Source organism: Lissotriton vulgaris, chromosome 10 (genome assembly GCF_964263255.1).
Source record: "Lissotriton vulgaris chromosome 10, aLisVul1.2, whole genome shotgun sequence".
Classification (NCBI taxonomy): Eukaryota; Metazoa; Chordata; class Amphibia; order Caudata; family Salamandridae; genus Lissotriton; species Lissotriton vulgaris.
Window position 1 is genome coordinate 727,444,541 of NC_141698.1, and position 25,223 is coordinate 727,469,763.

The window sequence follows — 25,223 nt, forward strand, 5'->3', positions numbered from 1 at the left end:
CAGGATGATGAATTACTGTTTATATGCAAAAGCATTCAATGGAAACCGAAAAATAAGTATGATCAATTTGAAGAAGTGGCTGCAGAATTAGAAATTGATTTGAGTAGACAGAAACAATTGCAAAAGCATTACAGAGTGGATTTTTCTGAAAAAGACATTGAAAATTTGAACACCACAGGTAGGATAACACATGTAAAAGAATTGATTGTGTTCCTAAAACGATTAGGTGAATTAAGTAAATGGAGAGTGAAATGGACAAAGAAAAGAGAAGAAGAAAAGAGAGAAAGAGGGGAAGTTGCAAATGAGTTTCCAATGAGAGAAATAGCTGGTGGAGGGTACGTCCATGTCCCTTGGACAAGACAGGACATTTTTACTCTTTACAAATGATTTTCCTCGGCTGAGAGAAAAGCCAGTAGAATGGTATCGCCAGATAGACAGATTCATCAAAGTTTAAAAAGTTCTGTGGATTGATCTTGATGGATTCTTTGACATTGTTGACCCATCAGAACTTTGGACAGAATGTAAAATTTCTGTAGGTTGGCCTAAAGAAGAACCAGCTCGAGATAAAATAACAGGTGCTCCTTCAGCAGATGTCATGGATTTTTATGACAAGGTAATTGCGTGGCTGAAAAACAAAATTGCTCCAAAAGAAGTAGATTGGGTTAAAATTGACAGAACAAATCAAGAACCGAAAGAGTCAGTACATTCATTTTATGAAAGATTACTGCTGGTTTTTAAACAATACAGTGGCTATGAAAAATTAAGTGAAAAAGACATGAGCCACTTTATATACAGGTTTGTTTATGGATTGAGACCTGAAATTGGCGAAATGATTAGAAATGGAATTGTCGGATGGCAATCATTAACAGTTGATGACATTCTGACAAAAGCAAAATACTGCAGTGATGAGATGGATGCCAAACAGAAAAAGCTTAAAGAAAAAGCAATGTGGGCACAGGTGAAGGTAGCTGAACAACAAATAGCCACCTTAGAAAATAAGAATATTCAGCAGAATCAAGGCAAATTTAAAGGGAATTTTAACAAACCAAAATTTAATGTTAACATTGAAGAGCTCAAGCAGAAACTCCCATGTTTGAATTGCGGGGAATTTGGACACTGGAAGCGTGAATATAAAAATCCGCCCAGAAATTTTAAAAATTCATCATTAAATCCACAGATGCAGAGTGAGATAAATCAGCAGCAACAGCTACAGCGACAGTTAAATGAAATAAGTCAGCAGCAACAGCTACAGCGACAGTTAGTGAATCAGCAGAGCCAAATTGAACCAGCAGGGCCAAATTCTCACAACCGCCGCTTCCAAACTGTGTGAATGCGCAAAGATTCAGTCCTGAAACAGGATTCTGCGGAGGTGAACAGGTAAATAGATCGCCAAGAGTGAAAGTGTCAAATGTTTCTCAGCAATTTTGGTTGAAAGAAAACGAAGGGAGTGATTCAGAGGATTACTCATGACGGTGCCTGAGAGAGGAGGAAGAGTGTGTGCTTGGAGCCACTCTTGAGGTAGATCAGTCTGGTCCATTTGTTAATGGTAAAGTGAATGATGTAGAAATCACTTTTCTTGTGGACACTGGTGCTACCTGTTCTACTGTTAGATCAGTGGAAATAGAAAACCTTTCTCTCTCTGGTGAGTCCATCCAAGTAGTTGGTGTAGCAAATCAACAAATTAAAACAGATTTAATAGAACCAGTTAACATTGAGATTGGAAATTACAAAGATAAACACAGATTTGTAGTCTGTAACAGCAGTCCTGTAAATCTGTTAGGGAGGGATATTTTATGCAAGATGAATTGCAAAATATATTGCTCACCGGATGGTATTGAGCTCCACACTTTAGAAGAAGATGGTCTGTACAAATTAACAATGCTGATGGTTGAAGAAGAAAATAAACTGTTTCCTGCTTTTGATAAAAATAATTTACCTGAAGAATTGAAAGAGGCAGTTAATTCAAAAATGTGGGATTTAACTGGAGATGAAATGGGTTTGATGAAACATGTAGACCCAGTGCAAATTACTGTAAAGCAAGGAATAGATTTTCCAAACATTCCTCAGTATAAAATGAAAGCTGAAACTATTGAGGGTGTCATTCCTGTGATTTAGAAATTCATAAAACAAGGTGTTTTAAAAGAAATTGAGAGCAGCCCATGCAATTCAACGATTATGGGGATCAAAAAGCCAAACGGAAATTACAGAATAGTTCAGGACCTGAGAAATTTTAATCAAATAGTTGTACCATGTTGCCCAGTTGTACCAAACCCAGCGGTAATCCTATATCAGATTCCGCATGATGCAGAATGGTACACGGTCATAGACCTGTGTAATGCTTTCTTTACAGTTCCACTGCATCCAGAGAGCCAACAAATTTTTGCGTTCAGATTCCAGGACCGCATCTTAGCATGGTGTTGTATCCCTCAAGGGTATACTGAGAGTCCATCTATTTTTAATCAGTTGTTAAAGAAATCTTTGGAAGATCTAGATTTGCCTGGAAAATCAACATTAGTCCAGTACATTGATGATCTTCTAGTGGCTGCAAAAACACGAGAAAATTGTGTGACAGATACCATTACGCTTTTGAATCGCCTGGCAGATGAAGGACATAAAGTGTCACCTGCAAAATTACAGTTTTCCAAACAAGAAGTAAAATATCTTGGTCACAGAATTGCAAAAGGAATCAGACAAGTGACAGTTGAGAGAATAAAAATGATTCGAGCAATACACCCTCCAACAACACAGAGACAGGTCAGAATGTTTCTAGGAATGGTAGGTTATTGTCGTCAATGGATTAGTGGGTTTTCAGTAATTGCAAAACCACTGCAGAGACTGACAAAAGCAGACATAAAAGACCCGATTACCCTAACAAAAACTGAGTTAGAGGCTTTTGAGCAGTTAAAAAAGAGTTTGTGTGAAGCTCCAGCATTGGGGATGCCAGATTATGATAAAGAATTTGAACTGTACTGCAGTGAAAGGGAAGGTTGTGCATTATTAGTTTTGATTCAGAGACATGGAAAACTGAGAAAGCCAATAGCTTATTTCTCAGCTGTTCTTGATCCTGTAGCAAAAGCATTGCCAGGTTGCTTAAAAGCAGTGGCTGCAACAAGTGTAAGTCTTGAACAGAGTGAAGGAATCATAATGGGGTTTCCTGTAAAAGTATATGTACCTCATTCAGTTGAGACTCTTCTTACCAGAAGCAAGACACAACACTTATCAAGTAGCAGATTGACAAAATATGAAAAAGTTATTCTGGGATCAGGTAATGTTTCAATTGCAAGATGTGTGAATCTAAACCCTTCCACATTGTTGCCTGATGGTGCTATTACTGAAATAAAAAATGAGACTGATATTGACCATGAGTGTTTGGATGTTTTAGATTACTGTACTAAACCCAGGAAAGACATAAAAGATGTTCCCTTGCCAGAATCAGACTTTGTTTATTTTGTTGATGGCTCCTGCCTAAGAACAGATAAGGGCATTTTGAGAGCAGCATATTCAGTCTGCACAGTTGCAGGAGTAGTTGAAGGTTCTTCTGTTGAAGGAATTCGTTCAGCTCAAGTGGCAGAATTAATTGCTTTAATTCGTGCATGTGAAAGAGCAAAAGGAAAAAAGGTTACCATAGTGACTGATAGTCAGTATGGATATGGCGTAGTCCATGACTATGGCCAGCTTTGGTCTCAAAGAGGGTATTTAACCTCTGCGGGAACACCAATCAGGAATGCAAAATTGATCATAAGATTGATTGATCGCATTCAGTTACCAGAAAAAATTGCTGTTGTGAAATGCGCAGCACATAAAAGGGCGAGGACTATATTACTAAAGGTAATTCCTTTGCTGATGAAATTGCACGTTACTGTGCGAAAAACAATTTTTCAATTAATCGAGAAAAAGACAATGATCATATTTTGAACTCTCTCATGCTAATATCTGTAGTTGAGACATGGCAAGGAGTAAAGGATCTACAAGATGAGGCAGATGATGAGGAAAAAAACACATGGCTAAAAGCAGGTTGCAGACAGCGGGAGGAAGATGAGGTTTGGGTTTACAAAGATGACAGACCTGTAATGCCAAATTGCATGATTACTGATATGGCACAGATGTACCATGGTCCAGGACATTTAGACAAACATGGTATAATCCAAAATTTAGGATTATTGCAGAGTCACATTGCCAGAGATGTTTGATCTGCCAGCAAATCAATACAAACAGAAAAACAGTTGTGAGCATGGGAACCATAGGACGGGAGGGTGGTCCTTTTACCAGGTTGCAAATGGATTTTATTGACATGCCACCACACAATAACTTGAGATATGTCCTAGTGATTGTCTGTCTGTTTTCAAGGTGGGTGGAAGCGTTTCCAACACGTCACAATGACTCAGTTACTGTGGCAAAATTGCTTTTGAGGGAGATCATACCGAGGTATGGATTTCCAGTTACAGTTGAAAGTGATTGTGGAACACATTTTGAAAACAGATTGTTACAATTGATTTGTGAAGCCCTGAACATTAAGCAAAAGCTACACTGTGCATACAGACCAGAAGCATCAGGAGTTGTTGAGCAAATTAATGGCACAATAAAAAACAGAATAGCCAAGATGTGCCTGGCAACTGGAATAAAGTGGACGGATGCACGTCCACTTGTTTTAATGTCTTTGAGAAGCACACCAGATAAAAAGACAGGTTTAAGTCCTCATGATATACATATGGGGAGAGTAATGAGACAAGCATTTGTACCAGTTGGAAAAATTCTTAGCATTAATGAAAGTACAATTATGGAATACTGCAAAAACTTGTCTGATGTGGTGACTTCTGCATTCCATCAGGTGGGAACTGATGTGATTTCAAAAGAAAAGGAGCAAGCTCATGATCTGTTACCAGGAGACTGGGTGAGGACAAAAGTTCATCGGAGAAGAAACTGTTTAATACCCAGGTGGCAAAAAGCGAGACAGGTGATATTAGTCACAACTAATGCAGTTAAATGCAAAGGTTTGTAAAAGGTGGGTGCATGCGACTCACACCATTCTGGTACCACCTCCTGATAATCCTCATGAGGATAGTGATACAACAACTGATTCAGACTCTCAAGAAGAACCTGAAAAGAATCCAGATTCTGAAGATCGACAAGAGGGTCGACATCTGGAAGGTTCACATGCAGATCAACCATTGAATGAAAAAGATCTAGAGATTGTGATTCTAGATTCTGAAAATGATGAAGATCTGTTAGAAAAAGAAGCAGAAAAAGAATAAGAGACAGAAAAGAATCAAAATCAGGAAAGTATTGAAAAGCGGATTGAAAGCTCAGAAAGCAGGAACAAGAATTCTGAAACTGGGAAGTTAGAAGTAATTCCAGAAGAAGAAGAAGAATTACCGAGTACCAGCTACAAGGATTTTGTTCCTAATGGAGTAAAACTGCTGAGTAAAGAAGATTCTGGTTATAAATTCGAAGTCTCTGAGACAGATTCAGATGAGAGTAATGAAGATTCTCAAGTAAGAAAATTCGGAAAAAGAACTTGGAAAACTGAATGTAACGAAACTGAACCAAAGAAGAAACTCTTAAGAAAAGGAGATAATTGGCCAGGAGAAAATTTTAAATTCAAATTCTTGAATAAGTCAAAAGAGCAGGTCAATGAGATATCAAGTCAAAAGGGTAACTCTGAGAAAAATCAAGCTGGAAAGAAAATAGAAGTGATTAGCAGTAGGGGAAAGAGGTCATTAAAGCCAAATCAAAAGTACAAGTCCCCTGAGTGGACCTACATTATAATACCACCAGCAGTGGAAATTAGTTGTAGTAGTCAGGAAGATTTGGAGGAAACAACCAGTGATAATGATTGAAGATATTTTCTTTTCTTGGTTGAGATTTATTTTTGGCATAAGGCTGAAGAAATTGTGTTAGGTGACACAAGGTCGAAGAAATTGTGTTAGCTGGAAAAACACATTGATGTAAGACGCAAGGTCAAAGAAAAGCTGTTAGAGGAGAGGGTTACTAAAAAAAAGAAAATAAATTTTAAAAGGGGAGGTGTATATAGAAAGTATTTTTAAAATGTTGTTTTGATTTAAGTAAAAAAAAAAAGATGCCTAATACTGATAATTCAAGGTGTGCTATTTTTAGAAGATGCTGTAAAATGGCTTTTATTTGTGTGATCCTTATAATTTTGGTCTGGTTGATCTTGGCAGTCATCTTTCCTTTTGGGATAGACAAAGAAAATTACAAAGCTAACATGACAAGTAAGGCTGAAACTAAACAAGCTGTTCATAATGTAGCAGGCAAAACTAACAGAGTTATTGAGCACAAACCAGAGATCCACCAAGATAGATCTGTTGGTGATTTTTCTACTAATTCCTTCTCAAGATTGTCAGAATATGTAAAAGTTAAGGATGTGAAGGACTGTTACGTTTGTGTGAAGCTTCCTGCTTCCGTTTCAGAGGGGGTTAAGTATAACATGCTACCCCTTACTTATGGCATTACATGCAGTGTTATAGCTAGTTTGTTTTATCAAACAGGTCGTCTGGAGTACTATTATTCAGACTATGATGAAATTTTTGCTAACCTGAAAGTTGTAAATAGCTTGAACAAAGTTAAACCTGCTAAACAGATGAGGGAATTCTTTTTAGTAACTAATGAACTGACATATGAGTATGCTTTCAAGAACAATTTAACCTGCAAAATGAGAGCTGAAGAAAAATCTTTTCTAAATTTGGTTGAGGAGAGAAGTGCGATTTACAAGAGAAATGAGATGTTGAAACAGACCAAATCCAGATTTTGGCAGATAGAGGATGAGAAGCTTAATGGTAGAAATGGTTACGCTGCTATTCACATAGATGAACCTGTTAGTGGAAAATTCTGTATTAGGAGAGACAATACCTTATATGATAACTTTTTTGTGGGTGCAAGTCAATGCGAGGATACTTATCGTATCATAGGGGGATGGGGATTTAAAGGTGGTAAAGTCCCAATTTTCCCTGGAATTTATTTTGTCTGTGGGAACAAAGCTTACTTTAGCCTCCCAGACCATTGGTGTGGGACGTGCTATCTTGGTTTGGTTTTTCCCAAAAAATTTCATGTGGACAGAAATACAGAGGGTTTGTACGAAATTGGCAAAAACCTGAACAGGTAGAGGAGGGAAAGTTTTTCAGAAATCATGGGTGACATATTTGGTGCAAAAATTCCTAAGGTGGGAATAACCCTGAATGCAGTTAAAATCAGAAAGGTTTCCACAATTGTAGATAGATTGTCCACAGACACCGCATGTCGTTTCCAATTAGTTAACACAGAACTTGTTGCCACGAGAAGCATGGTTATGCAGAACCGTCTTGCATTAGACATTCTGCTAGCAAAAGGAGGAGTTTGTGGGATTTTGCATGTCCCGCATTGCTGTACATATATACCAGATAAGAGTCAGAATATAGAGATGCTTATCAAAAATATCACAGAATTTCATTCTGAAATAGAACCCCTTGAGGAAGACAATTTTTCAGAACGTTTTAGTAAAAGATTTGCAGCAATTGGAAATTGGTTTCGAGAAATTGGCAGTTCAATCATCGGCAAAGTACTTTATCCTGTAATAATCATAGTCATAGTGACACTTTTGGTAAAAATCAGTTGCATGATTCACAAGAGGAAGAAGCATGTGAGGGAAAAGAGAAGGATTTACAAACTCAGAAAGGAACAGGAAAAGGAGATAGAGCTGGAAGAGTTTAGTAGAGCACAATATGAGAGTTTCAGACAAACAGCTGAGACAGGAGTTTAGAAAAACTAACACAGAGAGTGTTCAAAATATGTTGTCATCTAAAATTAGAATTTGGTGAAATTTTTGGTATTGTTTGGTGATTTTGAAATCACCAGATGAGGGAGTTGATGAAGCGAGTTTTAGAAATTAAATACGTTTTGATTTGCGAAGTTAAACTTCCATAATAAATTAATTACCGTATTTTCCGGCGTATAAGACGACCTTTTAACCCCTTAAAATTTTCTGGAAAGTCGGGGGTCGTCTTATACGCCGGGTACAAAATTTTATGGTATTTTTTCATGCGCTTTTTCATAGCGAGGACTTCACTCGAAGGTGTCAGACCGCTTCACAATACGAAATAACAAGAAACAACACACCTTATGTTACAAAATACAGCCACCGACCCTGGCAACGTCCAAAAATACAGCCACCGACCCTGGCAACGTCCACACCCAGGCCCCGCGCCATGAATTGTGCAAGTATCGAAAGCGAGCGTGTTTTTGTCATAGCGAGGACTTCACTCGAAGGTGTCAGACCGCTTCACAATAGGAAATAACAAGAAACAACACACCTTATGTCAAAAAATACAGCCACCGACCCTGGCAACGTCCACACCCAGGCCCGCGCCATGAAGTATCGAAAGCGAGCGTTTTTTTCATAGCAAGGACACTCGAAGGTGTCAAACCGCTTCACAAGCGAGCAAATGGCGCCATGAGTCTTACCTCGACTGCCGCTGCCGCTGTACACGCGCCTCCAACCGCTTGCACATCCCCAGGCAGACGAGGCAGCAGGACGAGGCAGCAGGACGTCCGAAACACGGTACATGGTAATGGGCAGCCAGCGCCGAAGATGGCAGCGCCCAGTGTGTTGACACGTTTGGCACGTTTTGGCACGCTCACCTCTCCCCTTGGCATGGGCGTGGCATAGAAAGGGGACTGTACAATGTTCCCGAATGTTCCCGAAGGCAGTAGAGCACTTGCCGTGATTGGCTGGTTGTTGCTAAGAGGAAAAACAGTCTCGTGACCAGATAGCGTATTTGCCGTACCGTACGTGTGGTGTTGAAGACAGTCTCTGCACCTGTCCATTCTGTACAGCACCAGTACCGTACATCGAGTGCAAATGGCAGACAGCGAAGAACCCGGCAAGGCTCCAGCAGCACATCCAGAGCAAATGGCTGGCAGTCTAGAACTCAGCAAGGCTCCAGCAGTGGCAAGGAGAAGAAAATATGAAGCCAGCTACAAACTCAAAGTTGTGGCTTTTGCCACGGAACATAATAACTGTGCTGCTGCTAGGCAATATGGAGTGACAGAGAAGATGGTTCGGGCCTGGAGAGCAAATGAGCAAGCATTGCGGAGTATGCCAAGGGGCAAGTGTGCACTAAGAAGAGGCACCCCACATTGGCCAGAACTGGAAAAGCATGTAGCGGACATGGTGGCCGAGCATCGGCAAAGCGGGTATGTCGTGACCCGAAATAAAATCCGCTTGGTTGCACTTCAGTGGGCCAAATCTAATCCCGATCTCAGCCACAGATTTAAGGCCACTGTGTCCTGGTGTACCAGATTCTTGGGAAGGCATAATCTGGTATTGCGGCAAAAGACAAAAATTGCCCAGAAATTACCAGCGGATCTTGATGCCAAAATGCATAGCTTCCATCGCTACGTCATTAGGCTGCGCAATGAACATGTGTATGCGCAAAGTAGCATCGGAAACATGGATGAAACTCCGATGAATTTTGATATGATCGCCAACAAAACTGTCCATCAAAAAGGCGAAAAGACAATTTTAATAAAAACAACAGGACATGAGAAGTCCAGTTTCACTGTGGTACTTGCATGCACAGCTGATGGTGGCAAACTGAGGCCAATGGTTATTTTTAAAAGGAAAACAATGCCGAAACTCAAGTTTCCTGCTGGTTGTTTTGTGCATGTGAATGAGAAAGGATGGATGGATGAAGAAGGGGTAAAGCTATGGCTTGATAACGTATGGAGCAGGCGACCAGGTGGACTTCTACAAAGGCGTAGTCTACTGGTGTGGGATATGTTCAGGGCTCATTTAACTCCCAGCACCAAGCAAAGGCTGGCAAGACTGAAAACGGATGCTGCTGTTATACCTGGAGGACTGACATCGTTGGTGCAGCCACTGGATGTGTGCCTAAACAAGCCATTTAAAGATCGCATCCGAGAACAGTGGAATGAGTGGATGGTTAGCGGTGAAAAAACATTCACAAAAGGAGGAAACATGCGTGCGCCACAGTTGGATGTTTTGTGCAACTTTGTCATAAAGGCCTGGAACGACATCGATGCAGAAACAGTCATAAAGTCTTTCAAGAAGTGTGGCATATCGAACTCATTAGATGGTATGGAGGACGACTATCTGTGGGAAGGTGAAGAGGATGCCGAAGAAGAGACCACATCATCTGATACGGAATTGGTACAAGATCCATACGATGACTGCCTTACAGATGTACCACAAGATCTCATAGACTTACTTATGAGATCAGATGACGAAGAGGAGGATTTTGAAGGTTTTTAAAGGGAACGTTATAAATCCTGTAGAAATCGCTTGGATTTATGGGAAGTTATGGAACGTTTAATGCACTTGCACTGTTTCATGCACTACGTTATTTATGTTTGCCGTTATTCAGAAATGACAGTTTTTGATATGGTTTTAAATAAAATGTTTCCGAGTAAAGCAAGATTGTTTCTACAACCAATTTCTTTGCGTTCAGTCTTTCAGTTTGTAAAATAAACGCTTATAGGTACCCACTGCCCACTGATAAAGCCTTACTGCTCACCCACAGGGAGGAGGACTAGACTAATACGGTAAGTTCAAAATACCGGTACATACTCGGAATGGCTATGCTGCGCTGGAAGTGGGGGGTCGTCTTATACGGCGAGTATAGCACTAAACCTAAAATTTTTCTGCCAAAGTCGGGGGTCGTCTTATACGCCGGGTCGTCTTATACGCCGGAAAATACGGTATGTTAATGAGTTTTTGCACGAATATGTATTAATCAACTTAGAATAAAATGCATTAACGACATGTGGGTTTAACATTATGTGCTCTTTGTTGCACTTGCAAATACCTTGAAAAATAATAAACTAACTTTGTCTATTTGTCTTGTCAAACATTAATTGCGGCTGTTTAAATAATGGCATGTGCTTATTTTAAATGTGCTTTTGTCTATCTCGATGTCTTTTATGAGGCAAAGGCTCGTGGAAATTCCTGAGGTCCATGTGAAGAAGGTTTTTATAAATGCTGCTTACTTGTGCTTAAAGCTAGATAACATAAACTAATGGGTTAACATTAGTAAAGGGGGTGGGTAACAGAATGACTTTCATTACTCAAATTAATTAATGTTTTGTGTTTCTTTGCATACTAGTTCTTGAAAAAGAGGCCTGAGGCCTGGCTTTTAAATGGGTGTTTAGAATCCTGTCGTGAAGGAGCCGAGCACAGCAAAAGAATGAAAAGTTTGTAAACAAATAAGAGGAACTGTGCAAGATGTGCTGCGTGTTGAATAATTTCCAAGGACAGGAAGCGGCAGAATCGCCAAGCTGAGGAAGCAGCGAACTGTTATTTAATAAGTTGTTGTAAAAACCTCGGAAGCTAATGTCGCTTGTGGACAAAGGACAAAGATGTTTTAGAATGGCACGATTTTGGATCGAAAAGGCGATGATCTCATGTGGACTGACTGCTGTCAGCCAATGAAAGCGCTGAATGTCTCTGGAAAAAGTATTCTTTTAGTTAGTTTAAGATAGAGAAAAGGTATAAAACTTGGCCCCTCGGGAGGAGCTTTGCTGGCTCGTTCCTGAATCCTGATGGGCGTGAGATGCTGTCGGACTTTTGACTCACGTAAGGATAAACCGAACTAATGACTTTTCCTTTAGGTTTCTAATAAGTTAGATAGGGAAATAGAATTTAGGGAATGAGATTTTTCCTGCTTAAATACTTCTCATGCTGATCCGTTTATTAAATAATGCTTTCTAAATTGCTAATAAAGATTTCACTATTCTAAAAATGCTCTTTGATAGAAAATAACATGAATAAAATAGATTTTGAAATGACAGGCTGGTCTTGTTTATTCTGAGTCTAGTTACCATCAGTTAATCCATTGCCTAGGTGACTTAATTAAATGTTTCTCTATATTAAATATGATGATGATATACTGCAGTTGTATATAAAGTGTAAATAGTTCATGTATAGTTCTGGTTAATTAGGCCACATGATTCAGTTGGCCGATATTTGTCTCAGTCATTCATGGGCCTTGTAAAGAGTTTATGATTAATAGAGAGTATCATGGTGATGGGTGTTGCACACCGTCACTTACATTAGCATGCAAGAAAAGAATGCAATCTTAAAAGAAGTGCTATGCAAAAGGTATCAAGCACATACTTGCATTAGGAAAGGCAACCTCCCAGTTTTTCGCTGTGACTCGTGCCAGGAGCTCCATTATATTAATTGTGAGGACTTAGCAAACTGTAAAACCAAGAAGCACACAGTGCGGATGATACACCTAGAAAGTGATCAGAAATTATGGCTACGAAGGACAAAATTGGATGCTTTATTGAACAAAACTCTCTTGAGTTCAGGGTCATGGGTATAAGGCTCCGCTGGTACCTTTGGATGGACTGTATGCAAGATTCCTCGAGGAGTAGGGCTCCCTTAGCACATATGAATGTATCAAAGAATTTTAACTTTCTAAACTTGTGGATGATGAGCTACTTCATCGCACCACAGCTTTCACTTGAGTGATTTTTCTGCTGTAACTGGCTTAGTTCTTGGCAAATCTATTCTTATTGTTGAGTTGCAGGCAACAGTGTAAACCCAAAACTTGATGATTTGTTTTAACAGAACGCACTTAATATCTGGGCATGTCTTTAGAGAGCACCATCATGTGACAGTGAGGTGTGGCCATTTTTTGTAAATAAATCTTATTTGTTTAAAAAAAAATCATGGTGATGGGTGTTGTTGTTGAGACAGATTTCCTATAGGGCCGCTGGATCACTATCAAGAGACCCTGTTAGACCTCTTGAGATTTCCTAAGGCCTCGGCAATAAACTGGTTTTCCACTCTACGGAAATCTCTGGCAAAATTCGACTCGGGCGCCTATTGGTAAAATCCATAAACAATGAGGCAAATTTGCAGAGAAAAAATGAAAAAAGTGTTTTGGGATTTGGTTTCAAAAGAAGTTATTTTAGCTCCAGTATCCAGCCTGACTGAAGTCTTTCTCAAATCGAAATGCTCTCTGTGCCACCTTTGGCACAAAAACCTTTTCTGCAGATTCGTTATAAATCACTTCCCACCAAACTGTTTTGCTCAAAATGGTCCAGCAATAACGATTTGATCACTTGTGTCCCACTTGCCAAGTTAGCTCTGAATCCAGTCCATTTACTCTTTTTTTGCCCGACTTACCACTCACTGAGAAAAAAATTGATTATCCTGTTATGCTTCTTGATGGGCCGAGGGCATTATCTAGAGGTTTTAATACTCTTGTGTACTGATACCAGACAACCTATTGTATTTAGTCTTGCTAGATTCTGGCATGCTCTTTGGATTAAGCGGAAAAAAATTATGTAGCTGAGTCACTGCGTTTTGGAAAGCTTTGCCAGATCAGAATGTTATCAAGTTTTTAAAAAAATATTTAGCTATTTTGTACTTGTGGGAACTTTAAGCACCTTATCTTGTGCCGTACATTTTGCTGCTTTGCACATATGCATTTTAAAATTGTTTTGGGGGCCCAGTCATTTTGAATTTGTACAAATGTTTTATGTTTTTTTATCTATATATTTCGTGTTATACTTTCTTAGGACTTTTTGCTGTATACTTTTTAGGATCTGTGTGATCGCAATAAAGTTGTAAGTAAGTTAGGTAACTTTGTTAACCTCCACCTTCTGTTCTAGTCTGTGATTAGCACCAACAGACCCTCAAGTGGTAGTGTGCTTTAATAAATACATGTACAATTTGACTGGTAGTTGCGGTGTCTGTCGGTCGGAGCCTGCTGCAAGAGTAAATCAGCCATTAGGATTTCGTATCTGTTCTCACCCCACCTCTTCGCGGGCGCCGCTCGGCTGATTATTTGTGAAAGTGTCTGGTGAAGAAGAACGCACGGGACCGGGAGAAGGCGCACAGGAGTAAGAGGCTTGCGGGACTGCGAGGACCAGCCAGCAGCGCAGGGGGTCATTAGCCGCAGCTGGTCCTCTTCCCGCCCCCGTCCTCCGCCTGTTTAACTGACCATCCCTGCAGAATACCTGGTGTTGCGGTGTCTGTCGGTCGGAGCCTGCTGGGAGAGTAAATCGGCCATTAGGATTTCGTATCTGTTCTCACCCCACCTCTCGCGGCCCCCGCTTTGCGGGCGCCGGTCGGCTGATTATTTGTGAAAGTGCCTGGTGAAGAAGAACGCACGGGACTGGGAGAAGGCGCACAGGAGTAAGAGGCTTGCGGGACTGCGAGGACCAGCCAGCAGCGCGCGGGTCATTAGCCGCAGCTGGTCCTCTTCCCGCCCCGTCCTCCGCCTGTTTAACTGACCATCCCTGCAGAATACCTGGTGTTGCGGTGTCTCTCGGTCGGAGCCTGCTGGGAGGGTAAATCGGCCATTAGGATGTCGTATCTGTTCTCACCCCACCTCTCGCGGCCCCCGCTTTGCGGGCGCCGGTCGGCTGATTATTTGTGAAAGTGCCTGGTGAAGAAGAACGCACGGGACCGGGAGAAGGCACACAGGAGTAAGAGGCTTGCGGGACTGCGAGGACCCGCCAGCAGCGCGGCGGGTCATTAGCCACAGCTGGTCCTCTTCCCGCCCCCGTCCTCCGCTTTCTTAAGCCCCTCCCTATCCGCGCACGCGGGACGGAGCACGGGGCGAAGCCCGGGCCAAGGGCGGGCCCGTTTTTGCCCGTTCTTGACCGGTCTAGACCGGACCGGGCCCACCCTCTTGGTTTGGGCCTTGGACTTCTACTTATTAACCCTGTAAACCATGGCTGGACGCGAAACGCGGAGTAAGTCGTAGACAGTCGGAGGGTCAACAGTGGGAGGTATGGAATTTTTTTTAATCAGAGCTAACACCCTTATTGACACTGAAATATCTGTCCTGGAAAAACGTTTGTCACAGGAAATTTCGGCAAATAAAAGATCTTCCCTTGGAACTATTGCTAACGCCAAAACGCCAGATAGGAATCTCGATATTGCTTCTGCAGTGCCATGTGTGGCAGGCCAAGCCATTATTCCCGAAGAGGATGCACATGTTACACAGGACTTGGACATTTTAGTCAATGAAATTTTGGCTGAAATTAATTTAATTCTCGATAATCATGCATCTACATCTTCTGATCATGGTGTTACCATTAATAATACCTTGTCACTGGGGGTCAAAGAAGGGGCTATCCCTAAAAGAAAGAGGGCTTATAATAAGAAAGACGGAAGCAAGGCAAAACTAGCAAAGCTACAACATGATAGTAACTCCCCATCTATTCCAACAGGGGGACAAATACTCCTACAAAAGGGTCAGTTGTTTTATCCCCATCCCCTTCTGTTATCCAGCCCTGCAACGACCTATCAATTGAAAGCTTGGGAGCATTACTTAAAACTATTTTATTACCCCTAGAAGCCAAATTGGAGCAAATCGAACTCAGATTGTCAAATATTGAGAAGGTTACATCTGCCCTATTAGCGAACACAAGTATGATTAGCAAGCCGAGTGCAGCCTCAATCCCTGTATCCCAAACCAGGGGGTTCCCCTCCTTAGTAAACGGAGGGGCTCAAATCGATAACTGTAGACCCTCTGGTCTTTCAGGCTCTAACCCTGTGTACCAGGTACCACCAAAGCAGACACCTGCTCCCCTATTGGGGGGTAGTAGTGTCCAGGGGAAAACCGATGACGGTCAACTAGGACCACCGGCACCAGTAAAAGAGTGTAGAGCCACCAGATCACGCTTACCAGACCTTCCACCCAAAGCAAATCGCTTTATGATGGTCCTGGCGGGAGCACCCGCTTTGGAAGAGGGGGAAGAAGAAACTTTTAGCTCCCTAAAAAACAAGGTAGTCAGGTGGCTAAACTGGAATAGACCCCTGCCGGCTCATTTACATAATGAAATCATCATGGTAAGAAGGGTGCCCTGGTTGGGTAAAACAGTTAAGACCATAAATGGGGACTGCATAACAGTCAACTTTAGAGACCCTAGAACTGTCTCCCATATTTGTGCTGGTTTTAATAGATCATTCGACTCCACTATCCAGACCCTACCACTGTCCTTCTTTTTCCCACCTAATTGCATGACCTATGGAAGAGGAAGGGACGACTGGATAAGGGTTGAGCGGAGGGGAGGAAATAGAAGATTTGATGTAAGACCAGTTCCCATGCCTTTGAATGCTCTCTTCTGCGGTTATAACCGGTTCAGTTGTCTGGATGCAGTAGACTGACTACCCCCTGCTGCCCAGCAATCACCAATGAAGGGAGCACCAGATATGAGCAAAGAAATAATGGATGGAAGTGTTGAGCCCCTCGGAAATGACCCTCGGGAGTGCTTGCCAGCGGTTGTAGTTCCCCCGGGTATAATTCATCCTTTGGCTCCTACCACCACTAACTCCTTGGAGTATTCTCAAGCGGTTGTAGTTCAACCGGGTATAATTCTCCCACTGGTGTCTACTGCTAATAATTCTAAGGAGCACTTGCCAGTAAATTTAGTACCCTCAAGAGATCACCTGGTCACGAAGGATGTCCCTTGTGAAATTGGATATAAACTAGTGAGTTGGAATATCGCCGGCTGGCGACAAAAGGAAGAGACTCTTGGTTGGAGGGAGTCTATCATTAATTATGACTTTCTCTGCCTACAAGAGATTTGGTCTACGGCCGAGATACATTTTGATGGATATGTGTCCTATAATTGTTTAGCTCAAGAATCTACCATGGGCTGTGCAAAAGGTGGGTTGGTGATTCTACTGTCTGTTATTTTCCCAGACCGAGTAAAATCCCATACCACCATCGGATTCCACTCACAAGTATTATGGTTGGAGCAATGTGGGGGTCGAGATATTTTGCTAATTAACCATTATAACAATGTGTTTGATTCCTCTAGCTCTTGTGTTGTTAATGATCTGGAGACTGCTGTCATGAAAATTGGAAGGGATATCCATAACCCATTCGACATCATATGGGGAGGGGATTTTAACATTCGTACTTGCCCCTTCTCATTTCAAACGCCTGAGTTTTAGATGGGGCAAATGGGGAGGACCGGGCTCATTTTGTTCACACTTTATATGGTGACTCCCTTAATACATTTATGCTCAAATTAGACCTGTTAATCCACCAGTCAGCAGACGACAGTGAGGGCAACATTGTACCGACTTTTGTAGGGAGGAATTCAGCTACTGTTATTGATTATCTTTTGGTTTCAGTCAAAATTAGCCCTCTTTGTGCCATACCAGTAATAGTTGATTTAGGCCTTAGTGACCATAATGCCATTACTATGCTGACATCTAATTGGGGGATGAAGACACCAGTCAATCGAGGGACTGCTGCTGGAATAATACCCTGTAGGCAGAATGGTATTAGAATCAAATGGTGTGGTGATAACTCTGAAAAATTGCTGCGTAAAATCGTGGTAGCCAGTTTCCAAGAGCTGCAACGTTGCTTAGATGGTGATGCAACTGCATCATGTACTTTTGCAGAATTTGAGAAACTAAAGGATATCATTGAAAGGACTCTCACTTTTACCAATGCTAATAATAAGAGGGCTACCGTAGGCTGGTTTGACAGGGCATGCACAAAGTCCCTACAAGAGTTAAAGAAAGCACTCTCAAACCACCCTAGGGACAGGGAAGCTGTTAAACATCTTAGGGCAACCTATAAACAACACCTGACCCATAGAAAGCAGGAGCTAAGGGAGGAGGCGTGGGACAATCTGACAAAAGCGGCGGAGCTGCGGGACAGCAAGCTTTTTTAGAGTACCGTTAACAGTCCTTTAACATTCCTTTCCTCCAAAAAGAGGAATTCCCTGTATTATCTGCCCAGGTCAGTGAGGATAGTTGGGTTCAATACTTCACTGGAATCTTTGACCCGACTGGGAAGGACCCTATATGTTCCGGTGCTGAAGCCATTGGCCCAAAGTTACCCCTCAATATTACAATGCTAGAGGTAGATAACTCTATCCGGAATAGCAAGGGAGGGAAGGCCCCTGGACCAGACGGGGTCCCGGTTGACCTGTAGAAAACGGATCTATCGTTATGGAGCCCCCTTCTGACACAGGTTTTTAATGCGTCTGTAAAGGAAAGCACTCCATCCACATGGGGCGAGTCTATAATTTTACCAATCTATAACAAGGGTGATAGAGGAGAGGCTAAGAACTACCGCCCTATCTCCCTTCTAGATTCATCCCTATAAATAATGAGCAGAGTGCTATTATTGCGTTTGGAAGAGTGGGCTGAGGTTAACGGTATCCTTGTGGATTCCCAATTCGGATTCTGCAAGGGCCTTGGTACTATCAAGCAGTGTATTAATTTAGACTTAATTATTGGCAAATACACTAGAGCCAAGCAGGGCTCTTTATTCCTCTGCTTCGCAGATCTTACCAGCGCATTTGATCTGGTGGATCATGCTTTATTGTGGTCCACATTGCTTGAGTTGGGAGCCCCTGCTGCAATGATCTATTTCCTGGCCAGATTATACAATAAGCTGTCAGCTCAGATTCGTTTTGGCCAAGCGGGGAAATGTACTAAGAAGATTAATGTCAAATCAGGAATTAGGCAAGGCTGTGTCCTAGCCCCGCTGCTTTTTTCCCTTTTCATAAATGCTATGGACTCCGAGATGAAGATGGTTAAAGCCGATGCACCGTTAGTTGAGGGTCAAGCGATTCCGGTACTTCTTTATGCAGACGACACCGTTCTATTGTCCAGAACACCAGTAGGTCTGCAGAGACTAATGAATAGTTTTTTCGATTTTATAAAGGGGGGGAAACTAAAAATTAATAACTCTAAAACTTTTATTATGGCATGTCGGAAAAAGGTGAAAAAGTTGAGATCATTCCATTTTAGGGATCAAAGAATTGAAGTGGTGGATAAATTCTGCTACTTAGGAATTACTTTCAGTAGCAGTGGCACATGGGCTCCAGAGATCCTTAATATTAAGGCTAAGATGGGTAAGGGGGCCTCAGGGTTTTTTAGATGTGCTTCTAAATTAGGCAGTCGCCGTACACATGAGATGTTAAATGTTTACCAATATAGATGCGCTTCAGTGGCACTCTACGGATCGGGTGTCTGGGGACACTGCCAACATGGGGATCTGCAAGTAGCCGAACATGATTTTTAAAAGAGGCTTCTTTGCCTCCCAACTTCGGCTTCAAACGAGTTGGTTCATAAAGAGGTGGGGCTGGAATAGTTGACTGATTTAACAGGATTGAGGCCCCTAATGGCTTGGAGGTCTATCTGGGCCAAGGATGAAACAGGCTTCACTAGGAGAATAATTAACGACTGGCTCCGCCTGGATAAATTTAGCCAGATCCCATGGCTTAAATATGTTTTGACATCATATAGAGACGTGTTTGGTCTGAATGTTTTTGTGGACCCACTAAGTGCCATTAACATTTCGAAACAGGAACTCAAACATGTCTATTTGGGGGTTAAGGCAAAACAGCGTAGAGAAGCCAGCAGCCAGTTTACAACACATTTATTTTACAACTCTAACAACCTGGCAGGCTATGGCTTTTCAAAGTACCTAAAAGTGGTCATCAAGCAATCTCACCAGTATGTCCTTATTAGATTGAGATTAGGCATTGTTCATAACCTGGTGGCCTTCCCCCTGATGAAAAAACACACGTCATTCCCCTGTCCTTGCGACGGAACCTCCAAACAGAACACTGTGCACTTTTTGCTAATCTGCCCCTTGTATTTGCATCTCCGTATTGCTTATCTTAAACCCCTTTTTAAGAAGTACTCTGGGTCCACTGTTAAAACTGCTATGAGATTTTTATTTTCACTTGATGCTCCGGATGTCTGCTTTTATACTGCAACTTTTATCCTAAAATCAGTGTCCGCTAGGAAAAGTATGGAATTCATAACCTAACTGTGAATATACCCTTTCCTGTACATTTTGCTGCTATGCCGATTGTTATTCCTCCCCTTGTTATAATTGTACTGAATCTCCATTTTTTAAAATGTTTTAATATTTACTTACTGGATATGTATTTAATATTTTATGTGCTTTTATGATTGTTTACTGAATGATCGAATAAAGCTTTTGAACTGAACCTAACTGACTGGTAGCTGTGTTGTCAGATTGTGCTTGGTCTTCTTTGAGAACCCGTTTGTTGTAAATGGTCAAATTGTTATGTATTTAAAGAACTCAAGTTCCAAAAGCACCCTAGTTATCAGTTGAACACGCTATTAAATTCAGTACTATATGGAGGCTGCCCAAGGGTGAGTTTGAGTACAAAGATGAGATGCACATGCATAGAGCTAAAATATTCAAGTTAAGATCTTCAACTGTGTTGAAATAAGGTTAACAGGAGGTTGTGCATCAGTGCACAGATTTAATTAAAATAAAGGGCTGCATTTATTTCAGCACAACCTTCTCTATCTGTACATCTGGCTCTGTCAGAATTCAATTAAAGGGCATACATTGATTGAAGTAAATATAATCTAAATAACCGTACATTTTATTTTTTTAATAAAATATTTTATGAAACTCAAAAATCTAAAAAACTATTTCCCAAAAATACAAACTGCTGATTGCAGTAGGAAGGCAAACCCCAATCAAGTTCAAACATTGAGATGTTTTCTGCACAGAAACATTTGACATTTTCCAAAATAACAAAAAAGTATTTAATGTACTGAGTTCAAAAGAAAATACAGCATGCAGTATTTGTGCATAACATAGCCATTGACGTTTTTTAACAAATTTGCAAGACTAAAATCCATTTTCTTTCTTGCCCATCAAGGAGAAATATGAAGGTAGCTTAGTTTAACAAGTTATTTCAGACAGGGTGATGCAAGTGCGCTGTTTTGAAAACTATTGACCGACTTTAAACACAAGCAAGCTTTCAAGGGAAGCAGGTGCAGGGATTTTAGAAATGGTGTGGCATGAAATATCTTCTTGTAAATACAACTAGGCATACCACCACATGATAGGTATATCTATATGCATCAAACAATCAATCAACTTGTATTCCATTAAAAAAAATCATAAGTGTACATTAAAACAATCAATCCATTAAAAAATCTTATGATAAAAACTGTCAAGCCAAGGACTAAAATATATACCAAAAACAATTACATTGATTCATTAAATTCATAAAGACACTAAAAACTTGCATATAAATCTAAAGAATACAGTACTAGTAAGATGCACGTAGGACCCGGGAGACAAAAAAGAACAGTTTGGGAGTGGCTAAAGGTTGCAGCTTTAGATAGGCCAGTTAATTTGCCTAAATTCTTGCACTGCTAGAATGGGTCTTAGAAATATGTGTAGCAGGGTGGAAAATTTAGGACACAACAAAATGATATACATAGAGGTGAATTATAGAGGCGTGGTCACAGGTACAAGGGGGTAGGTAGATTGTGAGAACCAGACGCCCTTGGGAAATAGAGGCTGATGGAAGATGTTCAGTTTCAAGAATGTTAAGAGACGTTGAAGGTAAGTAGACAATGTCCAAGGAAAGATGGGGCTCCATTCCTGGGACCGATTTGACCAGTATGACTGTTTAGATAAGGCAGAATTATCCCTTTCAGCCACCACTTTCTGCGTAAAGGCCTGCAACACCCAGGTCAGGTCCTTTTTGAAACCGGTCCCTGGATTCTTGTTTCCGGTCCTGGCTTGGCAGTTCAGGCTGGACTGTTCTAATGTGGAACAGGGTCAAGACTGATTTGAATGTGGCTAGGTCTGAACTGGGGTGGCAAAGTGTGTAAAAGAACGATGATGGATTGAACCCAGATCTGATACTGGAGTTGAGTGTCTGAAAAGTTTTAGCACTCCGTCCATCATGTCCTTGTGTTTTCTTTGTTCGCCCTAAGTTGGCAGGGTATGCCCGGACGTGAGTCTATTGCTCACATTGCCACTGGATTTAAGGGATCACTGACAGAATATCGACACTCACAATATCGAAGTACAAAAATATTGATGTCCAGAATATCGAAGTTCGATCTACATAATGGTAAGTACAAAAATGTAGAGAAAAAAAATATTGTTGTTAAAAATATCTTTTTTTTAATGTTTAAAAAATAATATAAAATCAAGTAAATAATACATATCATTTAAAAAAAACATAGCATTATTAGAAAATGGTTAAAATTATAAGTACTACATATAATGTACAATAAATTAAACATACATATGTATAACATATAATATATATATACTTACTTAATTTTTATGAATAATTATTTTAATAAATTATACATTGTTAGAAACATATTGAAAATGTATAAATACAATAATACACATACACCAATAATATAAAATAAAAATGATATTTATTACTTCCACAAATCCCTTTTATCCAAAGGAAATACTAGAACACCCAGGCTTCTTGGAGTTATATTTATTAGGCAAAAGCATAAACACGCGTTTCGCCATTACGTTTTGATCACGCTCGTTGACCAATTTAAAACACCATCTTTAAATACACCTCCTACTTTATCAAAGTATCAAATCCACCTTTTATGTGCAACAACTGTGCAAACTTGGTGGCCATTTTGAAGTGTCATTATGTTAAAGTCACATCTGGAGTCTTCCGTTGTTGAACACGATATACAGCATATTTGCAAAGTATAAATCACATTCTGCGTAAATGTCAACGATCGAAAAAATGAGCCCACAAAATACATATACAGCTCGGCATGGCAGTATGTCCAAATACTGAATTTTGTACTCATACTAATGTCCATAATTCATCATAAATGATATTATATACATTATAAACCTTAAGCACTAATACGCGCTAAGGAAAACAGCCCGTACCTCATTTTAATCTGCGCTCTGTCTCTAGCGCGTTGCCGTTGTTGCTATGAGCAATCTAATAGGCTCGACATCATCCCTCTTTCACAATTGTCCACAACGGCAAAAGAAAAGAAAGTTATAAATGAACAAGATGAATTTAGACCAATAAAGCCCAAGTGGGCTACAGTATATCTTGCACTGTACAAAAATTATACAGCTACTGCCCATACTTTCAGTTGCAATTCTGCCCAAGTGGGCTGACTCTATATACACACAATAGTATACTAAAGTACAATGTCCATGAATACTTTTGTAATGCTAGTAGCATGTCCACTTCTACACCCGTTGCTGAATGAAGTGCCCCCATCTGTAAAAAAACGAATATTATGAAATACTTAAAAAAACAGACTTGAAATGCAGATCTAAAATTCCAAATTTTAATAATATAAATGAATTTCTAATTCCTCGCTCAGATTTAAACCATTGGGTGCCAAGCTTCTCAAGTCGATAATAAACCATTGGGTGCCAAGCTTCCCAAGTCGATAATATATCAGTACTCCAACTTCCTTAATGACAATTCACGATTGCCCCCTCACACACCCAAATACACAGAATCAATCACAACCATACGTACAAGAGTGTCATCCTGCATATGGTTCTCATAGAAATGGCGATCAATCGGGTATTGTTAGTTGGTATTGCGTATTGCACATAAGTGCTCCAACACCTGTTTTTTAGCCTCGTGTTTAGTACTTCCGATATATCATTTATTGCAGGGACAAATCAGGACATATATACTGTATGGCGTGTGACAAGTACGTTTTTTCTTAATAACAAACTCCTTTTTAGAATTCAGTGCTGCTAGTATATTACAGTCAGTACTATTCCTACACGCTGTACAGTTGCGGCAACACATGAAACCAGGTTGCCCCCTGTAATGGCAGAGTTCTTGGCTCTATTTAGCAGTGATATAGATCTTAGTCTTGCTCACATCTAGGATAGGTATTCTTAGCTTGTGTTGGCCCTTTTAAGCCCTTTCTTCCAGACCTAGAAGAGGATAGCTGCTTAATATGATGATAGATCCTTTATTCTTGACTCTAACCTGTCTATTGCCTATTGGCTTTGACATACTTGACACATTGGTATGGTTTATGTAGGTATTCTGGCAGAGCTAAGGGGCATTTCATCCCTTTCAGGCCTACAGGCCTAGAACTAGAGGGACTCCATCTTGATGGAGCTGAGAGGCTTTTCAGGGTAAAGGTAAAGTTTATAGTTAAAGCTGTTTTTCACTTGGAGAGAACCGGTCTGGGCCAGCCCTTATTGGTAGGCTGTATTATTCTCTGTGTGGAAGACACAACAAAAGGCCGGCCGGCTGGGTGTGTGTCCTTGATGCGAGGTGATGCAGAGATCTGGTGGGCGGCAGGCTGATGGCTGGAACAGCATTCTATATCAGTGAAGTGCAGAGGCGGAGTCAGTGAGTCGAGTGGAGGTGGCGGAGCCAGTCAGTCGTGTTGAGGTGGAGGAGTGGTAAGGAGTCGAGTGGAGTTGGCAGAGAGAGAGGGTTCAAGCTGGAGAGAGCTGAGTTGAATAGTGAGCTGGAACTGAAGGAAGCAGTCAGAAGCAGTTACTTATCAGGAGGAGGTGTGAATAGCTGGAGTCTGAAGTAATGCCTTTTAGAAGAGACGGAGGAGAGATTGTGGACTAACCTGTGGGAGCAGCTGGAGTTATTTGGACATTGGCGCAGAGACAGAGTGAACAAGCTAGTGGAATGAAAAGCATTAGAGCGGCAGGAACCATTAGATTGAAGCTGGAAGGTGGAGACAGTTCGTGGGGGAGAGGAGTCCAGTGCAAAGTGATCAGCGCAGAGGTGTATCCAAGAGTGCAGGAGAGAGAGAGAGTCTGAGATGAGCCAAGGCACAGACGAGAGAGGAACCCAGATGACAGCTAGAACAAGACTTCACACTAATCAGGTGAATTCGTTCCTTAATCTTGTTCTTATTCCCTAGGCTATTGTATGTCTAATCTTTTCCCTTTCAGCGGTGTGTTATAAATTGTATGTCTAATCCTTTTCTTTCAGCGGGGTGTTAAAGTTACTGCTAGATATAGAGACCCCATAGTTTTGTGTATGTGTACTTTATTATTGTTACAATAAATGACCCCATTTTAATTAGTGAATTAGTGTGCATGAGTTTTTTATGATAAAGCTATCTTAGCTTCTAGCCAGTTGCCGTTGAGCCACTGAGGGATCAGAAGGGAGTAGGAGCGCTTAAATCAAGGAGTAACTCAATCACATAGTGTGTATATCTTTGTCCCCATACAGTGAGGGTAATCCCCTTTCCTAGTAGTATTACTGTTTGAACAGATGCTACCCCTGATCAGGTAAGTAATAGTGAGGGAGAGAGGAGATCTGCAACTAAGGGACCAAGTTAGTACACCCTCCCATATCCTGTAAACAGCGTCTTCTGTTCCAAAGCATAGGTAACCTTTTTCTCCTAGTCAGATGCTACAGCCAGAACAGATGCTGCCCCTGATCCGGTAAGTCTGAGTAAATAAAGAGAACAGGGAGCCCTTGAG